Below are 17271 nucleotides of genomic sequence, written 5' to 3'. Positions count from 1 at the left end.
GGGAGCTGGCTCAGGAGCAAGCATCAAAATAGTTTTAGAAATGACTGTCCTGCCTAGCACAGGCATTAGAGAAATATTCTTTGCAAAGGGAGGTGGGAAGAAGCATGTGTAGAGTAGGAGGTGGCATGGGCTGCCAGCCCCAGCTTTCCTCTCCCCGTGGCACCGGGCCTCCAGGGTACTCACTGCCTGTAAAAGAGGTCAGTCTGAATCCGCCCCAGAGGCTTTGGGCAGTCCTGAGTCCACACCCTGAAGTCAGGGTGGGCAGGTCCCACGGGAGCCCACAGACTAGCAGGTGTAGGTCCATGTGAAGGGCTAGGCAGGAGCCAGGGATGCTGGATCCCAGCTTCCAGCAGTCTCATGGTGGGCCGGTGGTTCTGATCTTCCTCATTCGATCAAGGTGGTTCAGGCTTGAGCCTTGTCTTAACACTAGGTTCCTCAGATTCTTTTCAGATTCCTCTGAGGAGCCCAGAACATTTTTCATGTCTTTTCATCTCCTGTTGTGTCCAGTGTGGCGTAGGCACAGTGTGGTGGCGGAGTTCATGGACATGCACAAGAGTATGGCCTCTTGATGTTTCTGGGGTGTCAGCTCCCTCCCTGCAGACAGTACCAGGACTCCCATCACAGCTTCATGGGGCCAGCATGATGCTCAGGGTCCCTTTAGCCTGGCTCAGCTTGGGTGAGTCTGGGAACCTGTAGCTGGCATGGGCTGCATTGGGCCGCTTGCTAATGTCCAGAGAGCTGAGCAGCTCTGGGATGTTCTGAGCACTTAAGGAAAAGCTTTCAAATTCCAACTGGGAACATCAGGTAAAAGCCCTGACTCTTGCATGTGAACACACAGGAGGAGATGACACTTATGTTCTCCTTCCGGATGCAGGAATAGTGGTTCTGGGGTCACAGGCCATGCATAGAGAAGAACTAGATTCCACTTAGGTTGGTGAGGCAGGCCAGGCAGGTCTTAGCACAGTCCTTACAGGCCACACTGGCAAACAAAGCCAGTGCCATTTTGTGCAGGAGACAGCTTTGTCATCAGTTTGAACTTGATCTTGGCACTCACCGTCGGCATTGTGAACACCCTGAACTGCTCCGCACGTGCAGTGTGTGGGGCATGATCCCCCTTCAAGTCAGGTGCCTGCGCGGAATCCCGCTAGGCCACTCAGGGCGCCGGCTGTGCGCGATCGATCGCGCATGTCAGGCACAGCGAAGCCACCACCAGCGTGTGCGTTAGTTGCACCTCCTTCCCTCCTCCTCCCACCTCTCCGGCGGTCCTCGCAGCGCGCACCCGCATTGCGCAGGTAAACATGGAGCCGGAAATCTGTGCCAAGCGGAGGTCGGTGGTGCGCTGCATATCCAAGGAACGTGTCAGCGAAGTAGAGGCAGCGCATGGTGCCGGAGAGGGAGTGGTCAGCCAGCAGGGCTTGATGGGGACTGCAGCGGCGTCATCACCAAGTCCCGGGGGCAGGCCTGTTCTGCGTGTGGGCCTCCTGCAACTTGCTGTTAGCAGTAGCTGCCGTTTCTCATCTGAGACGCAGCTCTTTTGAATTCGTGGATGCGCAGGAAAGACTGGCGCTATTTCGCTTGGAGCACAGCCCCTTCATGGCCTGGAGCTTTTTTGGGGTGAAGGGTACGCATGGCCAGCACAGGGCTCTTGCACTGGAGGTTGAAGAGACCATAGCCATGACTGGTGCCAAAGGCTACATGGCTCCCAGGTGGAGCATGACGGACGTGACGGCAGCTGGAGGCAGGCACTGAACCAGCACATGGGACCAGAAACGGGAGGGTGAGAGCTCAGCCCCTCGTAGCCCTTCCATGTGAAGCCCTGGCGGTCTCAGAGGAGGTCCATGCTGGCCATGCTGACCACCTGTTCCAACGGCACATCGTTAGTTCCAGCATCAGCACCTAGCCTGCAGTGCCCACCACCACCATCTGGGCCGTGTTCTTTTAGGGTGCCACTTTTTCCGCGCCCAGCCTGGGATAGTGACTGTGGATGTCTAAGAAGCCCATCTTGCAGAATGGTGGCCCGTCGTCTTGTGAAGCTTGTTGGTGTGTATGCTGGGCCAATGGGCCACACTGTTGGCATGCTTGCGATCTGCCTGGAAGAGGCCAGTTGTGCTTAGCTTGCAGAGCAGCCACAGCACCACGGCTGGAGACATCCCAGAACACATTGCCGTCCTCACTGCAGGTCGGCAGCAGACCTCACCGTGATGGCTCCTGGGCCAGGTTTTGACCCCTGGTGATGGGGCCAGCTGAACGGCGCTGGAGGCCGGCTGCGGGCATGGCAGCCCACCAGAGCTCAGGATGCAGGCCCACAGTTTGGCGGGGACGTTGGCGACATGGGCCAAGCAGGTAACAGCCAACGGGTAATCTCTGTCTTAATGCTGAGTGCTTACAGGAGGATAATTTTTCTAGATTTTAACTATACCATTTCTCAATACATGATTAAGTTGCCACAGTTGGCCATTAGTCTTTATTTGAAAGAGAAGCCAGGTACAAGAAAGGTGGAGTAATCAGAGTATTCAAGATGGAATCTACCTGAACTATTTGTACTATGAGACATGGCTTAGTTCATAACCAACTATATTTTATATCTACCAATTTCTAAGTCATTTTCTCATTAAAATAATGGTTTGACCAGGTGTACCTTAAAATGCCTTCAATCACTTCTGTGTTAATTTGAGAGTAGAGTTTTGGAAACCAGTGAGATTTAATTTTCAAATCCCATTCAGTTAAACCAGGGAGAGAAAAAAGGAGGGCAAATTGGAGTTTTTGGTTTTGCTTTTACATCTTACAATACAGTTAGGGCTTTTATGACTGAAGGGAAGTCATAACTACAGAAGAAAATTATGACAATTCCAACATTTAGTACATTAAAAGGTTTTAAGTACATTAGCAAAGTCTCCTCAGTAAATTTGGAAAGAATGGGGGGAGAAATGTTGCTATTTGTGTTTTATACCAATGTCAGCAGTATTAAATTAGTAAAGAATATATAAATATTAATATTATATATTGGGGAGCCCTGAGAATATTATATATATATATATATTAAATGCAAAAATACACACACACACGCACACAGTACAAACACAGAATGAGAATAGCTTAGCATTCCCAGTTTTTAAACTTTCTCTTCATCATCAATCGTTCCCTTTAAGGAAGTTTTTCAGGTAAGCATCCTAGAATGTTCTGTTTCCCACCTCATTTATCATTAAGTGATCATGTTTTATTTTTTGCTCAACTGTGTAATGTTAAGGGGTTGATGGTCTAGTATATACACAAACTGACGAGAAGAGCTAGAGAAGATACCAGGAGGCTCATGATGAAACCTTTCTTAATGACATTTCCCTTATGAACACAGCTTGTCTGCAAGCTGTTACAGAATTGAGAGTGTATCACCAAATGGAAGTTTGAAATTGACCCCCCCACACACACACACACATACATCACAGGTGCAAAAATTCTGCATAGAGTTGACATTTGTCGTCTACTTTGGTTCCTAGACTGTCACTAACCTCACCAATGAGCAAACATAAGTACATCTGCTTTCTAAGAAAGTTCCCAATGAATTACAAATACTACACTATAATTTCCAAGTTAGTGTGATAATTCATAAACATTAGCATTGCTCCCAAACTATGCTGAGTAGGCAAAATAAATCATGAGTCACAAAATATTTGCTCCAAAGCCAAGCCCATCGTTCACATGAACAATTTTCAGAAATGATGCAGACAGACTTATGAACAACACTTGCTTATTTTTAGAACTTTTCCTGCCATTTGAGACTATTCTTCAGCTTTAGGTTAAAGTCCTACAGTGAACTGAACACAAAGCTTAGAGATCAACAAATGTAAATTAAGATAAATGATTATATTTCCAGTTAATATGTTGGAAGAGCATACTGAAGGAAATTTTACATTACTTAATTTTCTGAGCTCCAATTTTTGTTTTCTCATATATCCCAATACAGACACAGACACAAGTACACCCACTAGTACACACATGTCTTGACTTCTCTAAAAATGGGTTGACATTCTGGATTCAGTGATTTTCGGTGGTATAACCCAAACTTTCTCAATTAGGAATTTTAAGTGTATCTTCTAGGATCTCCGTTCATTCCTGTCAGATTTCCTTCTGTATAGGCATAGGTTTCCTCTGATAGTCAGGATCACCGTTAACATATTTGTGATCAGGTAGATGTCAACATGTTTTAACTTTTATTTTTTAACAGCAAAACAGCCCAGATTTTCTTTGTAATTTATTTTTGGTATCAGTATCATTCCATTTTCTCCATGCTGCCCTTTTGAAGTACATTTAAATCTTCCTTAAAATATAGTGAGCACTCTTCTAGAGAATGCCTGACTTTATTTTAGTTCCTTTGATTTGCAATGCATAGCTTTAGCAATACATCTCAACATATTATTTGTTTTCATCACTGAAGCTCTTTGTTGCAAAGAGTTCTCAGAAGTTTGCTTTTTAGGACAACTTCCTAGACTATAAGGTTTCTACTTAGAACTCCTTGCCTTCTGACTGGTGTAATTTACATGCAATTTAAATTTTCTTGATTTTATTACATTAGGGAATGGCCTGACATGATTCTAGGTTTTCAAACTTCTGTATACTTAATGCATTAAGGGAAAAAAAATGCAAATTCAAACTAGAGGCTCAGGACCAAATAGGGAGCAGGGCATTGGCAGAATCTTGTGTGGTGTTAGCAGTGGTAGTTGGGGCATGGGGTTAGGCAGTGTTGCCAAAGGACATCTCATATCAAAAAGCAAGTCCGCTGATAATTTTACAGTGACTATTGCATGGATGCTGCTCTAAATGCTTCTTTATTCTTTCCCAATTAAGTTCGTATCCAGTCCAGCGGAAGAATAGATGTTGATTTTCTTGGGGAGCCCTGAGAATGCCAGAACAGATGCCAGGTGGTAGTGGAGTTTAGATTCCACTTCTGTAAGGATGACATAACTTGGTTACTTCCTTGCAAGTGATCCATTAGGTAACGTGTCTTATAAATCTCTCATCAGCAGGGATAGTTTTAAAGAAAACAATGGTAGGAGTAAATGTGACGCCCTCACTGACAGGTGTTTTGACCACAAAACCACTTCTTAATTCTCCAGATGATGTATTTCTATGTGTGTGTGTTGTACCAGTATTCAGTTCTGTGCTCTGTGCTAATTTAGTGTAATACACAATCTTGGAAATGATTTCTTTCCTTCCAAGATCCGAGGCATTACTGTGAATAATTAAAAAAGCAGGGCTCTGCCTTATTGGTAGCATCTTTCCAACTTGAAAGAATCCCATTTGTTGGCACTGTTGTGGTCATGCCTGACCTTTCACCCAGTTTGAGGGCTTGTTTGCCAGCGTCTGCCTAGTATGGCTCTACACTCTAAGCACCCGCTTTCCTCGTTGAAATGTTTCCTGACAATGTAAATGTAATATTAAATGTGCATGCGGTTCCTCACCATGTTCCTCCTTTGTGCCAATTATGTATCTTGATTTAGTCTTTTGTGTCTATTTTTTCCTAACTTACACAGACTTTTTTCTCTAGCAAAACTGAATATGTACAGCAACAGCTAGTGTCCTGCCCCAAATGTTCTCTCCCCTGTCTATCAAGGTGTGAGTTTAGTGCTAGACTTTTCCTTTTGTATCCTGCTTAGAAATTCTGTGACATTCATTGTTTGTATTATTTCCAGAAAGTGCCCAATAAATATCTGAAGAATTGAAATATGTTTTCTCCTATTAAAACATAAGCCCCCTGGGGACAGGAATGGTGCCTTGGTGTAATTTGCAATGTACATAAGGTATTAGACATTTTTAAAACATATTTTTTGATTCACAGATTGTTTGATAAATTTGATAACTTCTTCCTGAGTTTTCTTTTTTTTTTAAAGAAAGGTCAGATTTTTGATTTGTCCAAATCTTGCAGTTCTTCTGTTTCAGGTAGTAGTTCCTCAAAGGAACTCAGCTGTTTCCCTACTAGGTCACTCTCCAGTTTCTGGTTCCTATTGGCTTTGCTGTGTATATCTTGTAGGGGAAAAAAAGGCATTTGTCCAGCCTGCTGCTTTGTAGAAAGAACTGAAAGGGCAATAATGTGGCATTTGTTAGATTTTAAAAAATGGAAGGAAGGGGAGGCTTTTAATTGTATGGGAAATTTAATTAGATTTAGACTAATTAAATTCATTTTTTATATTAACATGTTCACAAATATTATTGCATCTCGTTAGATTTCATTCTTCTAGCCTTACTGAACAATATTCAGTAGTAGTTTCAGATTACAATAAGTTCATTATGAAGATAAGGTGGAATTAGTGTAGGAAGCTCAGCTGGTTGAAGGGGTCTGTACTTTAATTACTGCACAGGGCGTGCATATTAATTACAACACAAGTGATATTTACTGTACCTCAGGAACATATGACAGGGTAGAGATACTGACAGCACCAGCTAATAAACTCAGTATGATAATGAGGAGAAAAGACCATAAAAATAGAAGGAAATAAAATTATTCATAAAGTATATTGATCCCAAAGTAAAGACATTAAGCTCTGATGAAGGGCAACAAAAGGGAAGCTCCTCACTTTATCAAACAAATAACCAAAGTAGAGAAATGTTAGCAGGGAGACAGATTGTGATTATACTGGTCACATGATCACACTCCAGAGAGTACACGGGAGCCATAACATGGGAGATTTTTAATAAATCAGCAGAAAGCCATACTGTCACCTGCAGGAACCGAGGTCGCGGTGGCTAAGGACAGCCCCGTAGAGAAGTCAAACATGCTGTGGTGTAAACTGGAAGGAACCACACGCATACAAAATCTGGTTCGGGAGCCACTGTCCCCTCTGGAAAAACGAGGGCACACCTAAGAATACTGCAGGAATTACTCTCAATGGCAACTCCGGGGGCCATCACCCACTTTTCCCTGTTATTAGAAATCACCAGCTCTGATTCCGAGATGACAAAAGGGAACAGTTGGGGGTTGGTTAGATAATTTTTCTCAGAAAATGCTCAGTTATGGTGTGATCCTTTCTAAATCTACACAACTCAAAGGAAAGTTCACAAATTTTGGCTTCAAGTGATTAAATATGAGATTTGTTTTGTTTTGATTTTACATGGGCCTTGCAAAGAAATGGTCGTTTTTTAAAAAACAATTATTTGATCAACTTCTGACAGTTACAAACAAGCTCATTTTCGGGGGAAAAAAACCCTGGCTAAAGTGCTAATTCTTAATTTACATCAAATAATTACTGTAGTCAGGTGTTTGCTAAGTATTTGTTATTTTTAAGCTTATTACCCAAAATCTGCCACAAATTGTGCTCAGAGTTGAGTTATTATCGATAGAAAGTACATCAGTTAGCTGTTTATTTTAAAACATAGAATAATGATGTTGACCAAACTCTTACAATTGCTTTAAGTTAATTTTAGGAGGAAAACATGTTGTGGGTGTATATACGAATAGCGATTTTAATATATAGTGCAAATATGTGATGTATATATGTACAAATGACTTTAATCTGTATATAATATCATATGTATTTCTGGTTAAAGTACCTAAAAAATAATAGTAAATCTAGATAGTGCATAATCTGGCCCTGTATTTTGGTAACAGTTAGAGGTGTCTGGAAACAAAAAACAAAAGGAAAGATTATTCGTTTTGGTTGAAATCTATAAAATCATGAATTGAAAGGGTTAGATGTCAAATTACAGAATGACATTATGGCAAATCTCACTTTGCAACTTGGGCAAGACAAATAATATGTATAACCAACTCACTCTGAACTGAATTATTTTAATGTACGCATCCTGGAGCCGAAGTGAAGACAGCCCTGGACTCCATCATGAAATGGGGGTGCCATGCCTGGTTTGCTGTGCCTCCCTCTGCCCTTCTCAGTGCCTTACTCTATGTATCCCAGTATTCCAATGTTTTCATGCTAGCCTTTCTTTCCTCCGGTAAAGGGGTTGTTTCATTCATATTAAGGTGAAATATTTCCAGGGAATATTTTTAAGAGAACATTGTTTCATGAAAGCTTATGTTGTAACTTGACCATTAACGAAGTACTTCTGTATGAGCAGGGGATCTATCTGAAATTACTCAAGTGTATCAAATAGTTATGAACACAACCCATATGAAAGGCCAGGCATAATCAGAATGTGGGAAAAAGTGGTAATTCAAGTTTTATAATCGGTACTGTTGTGAACTGGGTTATTTGCATCAATACCTGTGTGATATTACAATGTTAAGACTCAAGGCTGTAGGATTGTATAGTACCAGGAACATGGTGGGTAGATGTTAGATGAATATTTACTGAATGAATGAATAAACAAATGATTCATTTACTGAATGAATGATTGATTGAAGGAGTCCTCCTCAGGTGGTGTTTCCTTAATTCTTGAAAGGTACCGGTGGTGTTTCTGTTGTATCTGGTGAACTGGCTACTCTCTGTAACTCTGGCATTTTCCTTTTTGTACTGGCAGTCCCTAACCACGGTATCTCTCTCACCACCTGAAATGTAAGTGCTGGCCGGAGTGGATGACCACTGTCAAGTGGGTGGGCTCTTGCTTTGTGTTTGGAAGCAGAGGGTATAGGTGATAATGGGAGATTGATGCACTTGTGTTGAAATCTGGAGCATGAAGTCATCTGTAGCTTACCCATTGTGAAGCTCAAACAGTTTTATGATAAACATGAATGGCTTTAGCAGACTTTCAGTTATCAAGATGTTGATTATGGGTTTTTATTTTGTCCAAAATATCCTGATATTTGGGAAGAAAAGAATGGTTTAGGTGCAGACCAATTATATGTATAAATGGGAACTTGCAAGCCTATGACCCCTATCCACTTGGATTAGTGTTAAGGAATTAGAACACAATAGAGACAGAATAGATGGAAAACTTATTTAAAATTTAGAGAATAATTCTGATTCTCTGTTAGTGTTTCATGGGTTTCTGTTAGGAGTTTGCTTCTCTTTGTCAGAGTTTTAAATGTTTCCTGTTAGTATTATTTTTCCTTGTTCCTCTTACAAGGTGCCTGCTGTCCTTGTGCCATCATTTGCCCTAAGCTTCTTCCCTTTTCTCATATTCGCTGCTTCAATGATCTATAGTTCATTGTTCACCATTATTTTTCATCCTCCTCCCATCCAATTTGGTTCTGATATTTATTTCTGCAAACATTACTTTCTGTCTTCTGTGTCTCTACTTTAATGGCTAATTTGACATTCAGGAGCTTCTCTTCTCTCTTCAGCAGAGGAAGAGTTGAGTTTGTTGAGAAACTAGTTTGGGGATATCTATTAATGTTGACTTAAGAAAGAAGGGAAGTCCTAAGCTTCCTTTATTTCTGCTTTGAATAATGAGGAGGCAGAGAATATTTGATGTAGATATTAAATAGAGACAAGAATTCTGATGCTCAACATGTTGTAGAAAACAGGATTTAGGAATTAAAATATCACTGAGACAAAATAGGTTGTATCATCTAAAGATTGGGGTAACTAGTTCATATCATCAATTAAGAAAATCATTATTTTTACATTTGGAATAAGTATATGGTCAATCTTGCTGCACTGTGTTGCTTGAAATTAAAATTTTAATGTTAAACAAAATAGATGACCTTTTAAAATATAATACAGTTGACCCAATATGCCCAATATGCTTTGTAATCACTACAGTCAGAGGGAGCCACAAAATTCTTGTGTTTCAACCACACAGAAACTCTTGTTAATTATCACTGCAGTGAAGCAAAACTTCTAGAATGTCCCCAAAGCTTTTGAACCCCAGTGCAGAGTTTAATTTCTTGAAGCAGCTCAAGCTCCAAGTAATTTCATAAAGTTTTAGAAGGTTAAGTTTCTGTCATAAACAAATTTATGTTTGTGGATGTTGATAATTAGAAAAAAGTATTTTGTGAAAATCTGAGGAAGTAAGATTGAATAGATAATTAAAAATTGCAACATTCTAATCAATAAAAAAGATGGATATGATTGTTCTTGCCATTCTATTTCTTGGACCTTGTAAATCTTCATAAATCCTTTTCCTTTCTTTTTTTTTAAGATCATGTTGTATATTCATCACCACAAAGTGGAAGTCATAGTTAAGGTTTTCTGAAAGTCTTAGATTGTATAGCTCCTATAGTGTGCTAAAATAGTAATTCATTGAGAAACCTCAAAAGTGTGTCATAGAATAGTATTAACAGGAATAAAAGAACAGAAAAGGCAACCCGTGATGGAAAATTCACAGATCTGTTAGAAATTGTCAAATTGATCAGCATCACTAGGAACTATTGAGAGGAGCAAAGGTGATGTGCTTATTATTTGATTTAACAACAACAAATATCAAAACAAAAATGTTTGATTTCTTTTGGGAAGGATCATTTTTCCATTTACCTTTTCTGAAACAATCCCCACCCTCTGTTCCCCTGTTCCTGTTACAATTAGTCATTACCTACTGTTGCTTATGATTTGTTGGCAGTCTCTGACTGCAATCTGTTGCTCTGTGACAGATCAATTCTTTTAGCCTACAGACTCATTCTTGAATTCAGCCAAAATGAAAAAAAAATACATGTACATATATATATATATATATATATATGTAAAAGTCTAAGTCACATTGCTTTGGCTAATGTGGCAGATCATTCTTTTAAAGGGGTGCCCTTAAAGGGAGATCATTAATGAATCCTGCACATATATAAAGGGAGTGAATGACATTGACTCCCTATGCAGAACAGGTTCAGAGTCCATATGTATAGACTGCGGAATTTGAAGTATGTTCATTTACCATCGTCACTTTTAAAGGAGACAATTTCAGAGCAATATTTTAGTTAGAGGAGTTGCTTCTGAGCCTACTGAAGAGAATTTGTAGAAATCCTGTTGTTTATACCCACACACATATAGATGTATACACACACCACTGAGTTTAAATAATCCCAGTAAGATTCATATTGCTCAAGTTTTTCAGCAAAAGAAATTATAGTTTTCTTGCAATCAATTTAACAGTCAGAGCTTTGGTGTAGCAAAATATATGCTTCGTAGCCCTTCAAAATTTACGCAGTTTGTACATATAGATATATGCTGTATATATTTTGAAGTGATACGTATGTTGAAATTTTTCCTCACTTAAAACCATGCTGCATAATTGATTGGAAGAGTTACTCTCATCACAGTCTATTTTTGCAGCAAAGCAGAGGCTATTTGAGATGCTTGTAGTTTTTTTTTTTTTTCTTAAATGCTTTACTTTAATGCAAGGAAGGGAAAAACTAGTCATTATATAGCAAGATATTATTCATTGTTGGTTTGTTCTGAATGATGCTGAATTAAGTAACATTACTGCCTAACAAGAAAAATATGTTAAAAACCATTTTATCCATTAACTTTTGGTGTCACTGTTGTCGGACTCAGCAAGACCCTCTTCGGTGAGACACACATACACAGACTAGTCACTCACATACTCATTGTCCTTTAAAAAATATGTAATCCCTTAAGTTTGCTACCTTACAGACCCGAGGAACAGCTTGCTTCTCAACATTTCTATACGATAAGGTCGCCTCAATCACAAGGCCGGAGCTGCCAAATTAAGAAAATTGGTGGGCTATCAAGGAAAGTAGTATTGAACCAAAAGGCAGATGTTTCACTGTATGTTATACATTGGTGAAACACCCTCGGTCTGTCAGCATGCATTTTCTAAAAGCATACACTAGCCACTGTCTTGGTTCCTGTTTTCATTTTGAGTTTATAAAGGGCCCTCCTTGTTTGGCTCCTGGAAATCTACCAACTTTTCTTGCTCTAAAAATAAGACAAGGTATTCATTCGCTAGAAATTACTCTAACCACTTGAGAAACACCTTACAATTTTTTCAAGCTCAATTTGGAAGGAGGCTGTAGGTATTAGGGCCATGATGCAACTTCACAAATAAATCCATGACGGGTGAAGCAGAATATAAACAGCATATTAATATACACAAGTCACAGGGTCTAGGAAATAGTATGGGTAGGATCGGGTTGCAAAATGCTTGCATTTTTAGTCTAATTATTCTTTTCACTAATTCCTTCTATGAAGAAATGGAAGAGTCCTTAAACATACAAATGTGGAAATTGAGGACTGAACACGTTACTTCAGGTAAACAAGGGATACAGGAAGGGACAGCTCTTTTATACTTCGTTTTGCACTATTTGGTTGCATTTGACTGTGTTTGTACTCATGTAGGATAATCTTTTTCAAAGATTATAAGAATTATTTTACAATTAAACTTTTTAGATAATTTTTACAGAAAAATGACTTAAACAAATATACTAATTCATTGAAACATTACCTAAGATTAAAGTTTACTTTTAACATGATATCATTGTACATAGATTCTAAAGACTATCACATTGTTTGGATTTTACTATATTTGAATAAATAGCAGAAAACACACAGAAACTAATTGAAACATATTCCTTTGTTCTGGTAAATTACTACACATGCCTCTAGCTGCCTAGTATCTGAGGTTCTGTAAAAGGAGATTTTTATTTTATTTTTATTTTTTTTGCCCTCCCAGTGTGTTTTATCCACCATTTAAAAACACATTTGAAATATATTGCAATTGCGTGAGAAGTGACATAAATACATTTGGTGATTAATATTTATTTGATCAACTGTGAGTGCAACAATATGACTTCTAATTTGAAACCACACAAGCTTCCTTTTCAGCAATCCTGCCTTTCAAAGCCTTTCATTTGCTTATATCCCAGGCTGATCTTGGAAAGAGAATCTGTTCGATGTACTTTTCCCTACTCCTTTTCCAACTTGAAACAGGAGAGTGGGCATTTGGCTGTATTTCCAGGTGTGCCATATTGGAACTTATGTAACACGCGAAGGAATGGGGAAACTCTTAGGCTCTAGACCTGTGGATGATTCCTGAGAGCTTGGCCTGTTGAAACATGCTCCAGGGTGTATGGATTGGAAGGTCTATGCATACATTATCTGCCATATCTAGACATGCTCACACACATTTTGTAAAACGCCAGAGTTGATGTCTGGAAAACTTCTCCCAATGTTAACTAAAGATCCTGTTCTATTTCGTATTATTATTCCTATTGTTTTATTTCCATCCCCTGTGCTCGTGGTGTCTTTTGTGGCACTTCAGCTGTGATGAGATGGGCGCGTGAGCAGCTTCCTCCAGAATTGGCGCCAGCTGGTTTGGAAGACTGGCAAACCTTCAACTTCTCCCTCGATCCACCACGTTAGAGATTGACTTTATTATCTGCTATAGTTCCATGCCATCCATGCCCAGTTTCCAGTGGCCCAGAATGCAGGCATGTAACAGGCCTGTTCACTATCGTACTTATTCTGATTTAGTCATAACCTCAGGAATTGCCTTTTAACAACTCCAAAAAAAAAAAAAAGTGAGGGTCATCCACTTCTAATGCTGGAAACCCTGTGATAATCTGTTCCATGCATTCAAATGAAAATATGACTTCTTGGCAGAGAATAGCATTATAATGTAAAATCCCATATGCTGTTATACAGTATGTTGCAATCTGTTTTACGGCTGCCTCTATTCTAACGAGTGAATACTGCCAATAAAGCAATTGAAGATAACACTAATTGCTTATTTCTGTGATCCATAATTTTTATGGCTGCCTTATAGCTCTTTAGTCAAATAGATGCTTTTTGGCCTTTAAGATCTAGAACTCGTGTACGGTAGCAATTGAAACTGGAAATGTACACGCTGGCCTGAGAGACTTTTCTGTACTTGAATAGGATGCAGCAGAGAAAAAAATGGAAAGTTGTGAAAGAAAATAGACATCTTCAATCGGCTCTAACAGGTAACCACTAGATTTTATCAATATTTAGGTGACTTTAAAGAAATACATAAATACGTGGCTATATTCGGTTGTCAGGTTTTCTTTGGCTTCACGCATTTTGGGGCCTTTTGGACACAAAAGCGACCACGGAAGACACGGTGGTGTGTGAACACAGCTGGTTGGAGACAAGGCTCTGTGCTCCATCCTGGGTTTTCCACACTCTGGCAATAGGACTCGAGACAGTGATTCAACTCTTCTGAGTGTCGGTTCCTCTCAGAAATGCTCTGGTGACTAAAAGGCTGGGAATACACCGCTGCCCATAAAGTACTCTACCCATGTGTGTGGTTGTGCTGGGTCCCTGTTTGGGGCCATCACGACATGCTTTTTCATGAATACTGTCATAGAAACCCCAAATTATGCAGCGTTTGTCCAAGGATTTATCCAGTTCTTTGCTACTCAGAGTGTAGCCTGTGGATCAGGAGTGCTGGCGTCACCTGGAAGTTTGGTAGAAATGTAGAATTGCTGGCCCTCCCCCAGGCCTGATGTTAAGACTCTTCCTTTGATCAAAATCCCCAGGTGATTAGTATGCACACTACAGACCAATACAGTCTAACGTACCTTATGGATGAGAAAGTGGAGATTCAAAGGCAAGGTGAAGTGATTCGTAAGAGGCCACGTAGTATGTTCAGAGCTAAACCACGTTGAGAGCCTGGGGCTTCGCCTCTGTGTTTAATCCATGCTGCCTCCACCTTAAAATAGCGAAGGTTTAATTTTATTGTGTGGCAGATTTCAGATTAACTACATAGGCTCAAAAGTGGGCAACATATTTGTAGCTTAAAATATTGTAAGTCGGGAAAGCCATCTGTTTCTGCTTTATTTGGTCAGATAGTGAAAATACAAATCAAAGCAAACAATAGGTTGTATTACTGAGCTTAAGTTACATATGAAAAATGTCTAGAATACCCATAGATTTCTACTCATGGAGCTCTGTAGATATGTTCTCAATTGAAGAATTTAAGAATATGGTCTGAAATTCAGACAAAGTACATGTGCAAAGATCATAAGGTCCTAGTATTCCATTTTTCTATTTTGTATCCAGCTTTCTAGCTACTATAATTTCTTTGATAAGAAAAATAGATACTTATGTTTAAGTAGGCATTTATTTTTCCTATTCCAACAGAAATATATGTGCTATGTTCAAATAGAGGTTGCAGAAAAATCAGCTAATTTTGCAAATAACTGAAAAATGTTTATAATTCCTGATGAGATATATACATTATATAAGCAGTTCTGAGAAATACCACTATATTAGCTTAACCATTATACATATATGTAATAATTATAATAATTTTATATATAATAGTATATATATACACATAAATACTATATATACATATATATATACTATTATATATGCTACTCTGCATGCTGCCAGTATGTTATTGGACACACTGGCAATGTTTTTCACATGTACTAAGAGCTGAGCATTGCAAACCAATATAACTTATTATCCCATTTAATCTTCACTACAAATCTGCAGGGGTACTACTATTATCCTCATTTTATAAATGAAATGATGAACCTCCAGTAAAGAACTTGCCCAAGGACACACAGCCAGCAAGATGAAACTGACTGAGGAATGAGGAGTTTAAATGTATCTTCCAAATTAATGTTGTGACTGGTAAAACTTTTGAGTCCCAATTCCTTAAATTCTGATTTAATTAGATCTTTTCTCTCCATGTGAATTTCTACCTTAATTTCATGCAGTGAGGCTGGGACGGTGTTAACCTTTTCTGCCTTTTGCACCAAGCACCTGGTTAGGTGAACCAGCTGATGTCCTGTGTCTAAGGAGTCTGGGGCTGGCGTTGTCTGTAGCCAGGGAAGGAAGGAGTCTTAAATACCCTACTGTTATCTCCATGGTCAGAAACTGCTTCCCCCCAAATGCTGAGTCTAGGTTCTTGGTTCTTCAGCTCTTACTCTCTAGTACTGAGATTGACAAACAAAGGTTGTAATAAAAATGCCAACATACTTGCGAATATTCTTAATGAAATCAGTGGCACAGGCTTTCACAGAGAAATGGATACGGAAGAAAGAAGGAGACAGGGCTACCCAAAATGGTTCTCGATACAGCTGTGGGAGCCTTGTGACCTAAGGTTAAAAGCTCAAGAGAAACATGTGAGAGAAAAAGAAGGTGCAAGACGGAGGAGGACTGATACTAGTAATTGCAGAGATAGTCTAGAATAGCGATTAATAAGCAAATGGCAAAGGAACCGATCTGGAAAAGGAAGAAAACACTCACACACAAGCAAACGTATAAAGCTCACCCTCATTTTATATGACACGTTTGGCTCCATGCTGATAGTCCACGTGTAGAATCTCCAAAAGCTGTACCTTGCCAAATGTTAACTGTTAGTATGTGCCGAAACCTCATTATGTATGAAAGGATATGATCAGAAGAGAGGACTGTTGCAACCAGCTGTAACCTATAGCATTCAAATAACTATCTTGGTGTAAGAGACAAACACTGATTACTTAATTCCAACACTTTATAATGCTTCATGGGGAAAAAAAGACAGTTTTCCTTGCACTTGTTATTTTCTTTTATATTAGATGACTAGGTTCTACATTATCTTAGAGTATCCTGGTTTGACTACCTAATTTTTTTCTTTAAATACTGGATAAAGGATCAATTTAAATATCTCTAGCCTACCAACGTGGTGTCACTTGGATATATTGCAGTATTTATGATACCCTATGATTAATGGGATTTTTCAGAGAAAAAGAAAGAGATCATCTCTTGAATGTAAAAAAAAAAAAAGTAACATATCACAAAATTCTGATTTCTTAGATGAAAACTCATGCCATGTGCAACCTATCAAGATTATAGAAATAGAATGATCCACTATTATTTCTTCTCTAAATCCTGGTTAATTTTTTTTTGAAACTTTCTGCTTTACTTTAGAAGTGGGACTAGCATTGCCTTCTTGGGCTCTGATCAGTTTGATTTTTCAGCTACACCAAGGGGCTTTTATTTCACCTCTTTGTGAAATTGGCTGGTTTCCTAAAGTTATTCTTCTATTATAATTTAACACAGTAAGAAGAGAGTAGGAAAAAAAAGAGAGATCTAATATGGTATTATTTTATTACTACATAAAACTCCATTGTCAGAACGGAAAATACAGGAAAGGCTCTACACACAGATGGCTAAAAAGTTAAAGCCGAGTAAATGATCAGAGAGAGAGAAAAACAGAATCGTATTACAGTCTATGTTCCTCGGTATTATTTTGTATGCATGTCTTTGAATTTGAAATTCAAATAAGGCTTTTTATATATATATATACATAATTGAAAACAATTTTTTGATAAACAAGCAGACCAGATATCCAAACAAGAAAACGCTGCTCTGCCCTCTTTCCATTTAATCACAGAAGCCCTTGCCTTACCTTATATTATAGGAATGGAATTGTAGGGATTAATATGAACAAACTTAACCCTTTTTAACTTACCCTCAT

At 39.0% G+C, this 17271-nt stretch overlaps 1 pseudogene; it reads right to left on the bottom strand.

The window, feature by feature from the left end:
- Positions 1-355: 355 nt before the first annotated feature.
- LOC125936016 (lethal(2) giant larvae protein homolog 1-like) lies at positions 356-17271 on the bottom strand (annotated as a pseudogene).

Source organism: Panthera uncia, assembly GCF_023721935.1.
Source record: "Panthera uncia isolate 11264 chromosome A3 unlocalized genomic scaffold, Puncia_PCG_1.0 HiC_scaffold_11, whole genome shotgun sequence".
NCBI classification, from domain to species: Eukaryota; Metazoa; Chordata; class Mammalia; order Carnivora; family Felidae; genus Panthera; species Panthera uncia.
The sequence above is the reverse complement of the archived record's forward strand: the minus strand, read 5'-3'. Positions and strand labels throughout refer to the sequence as shown.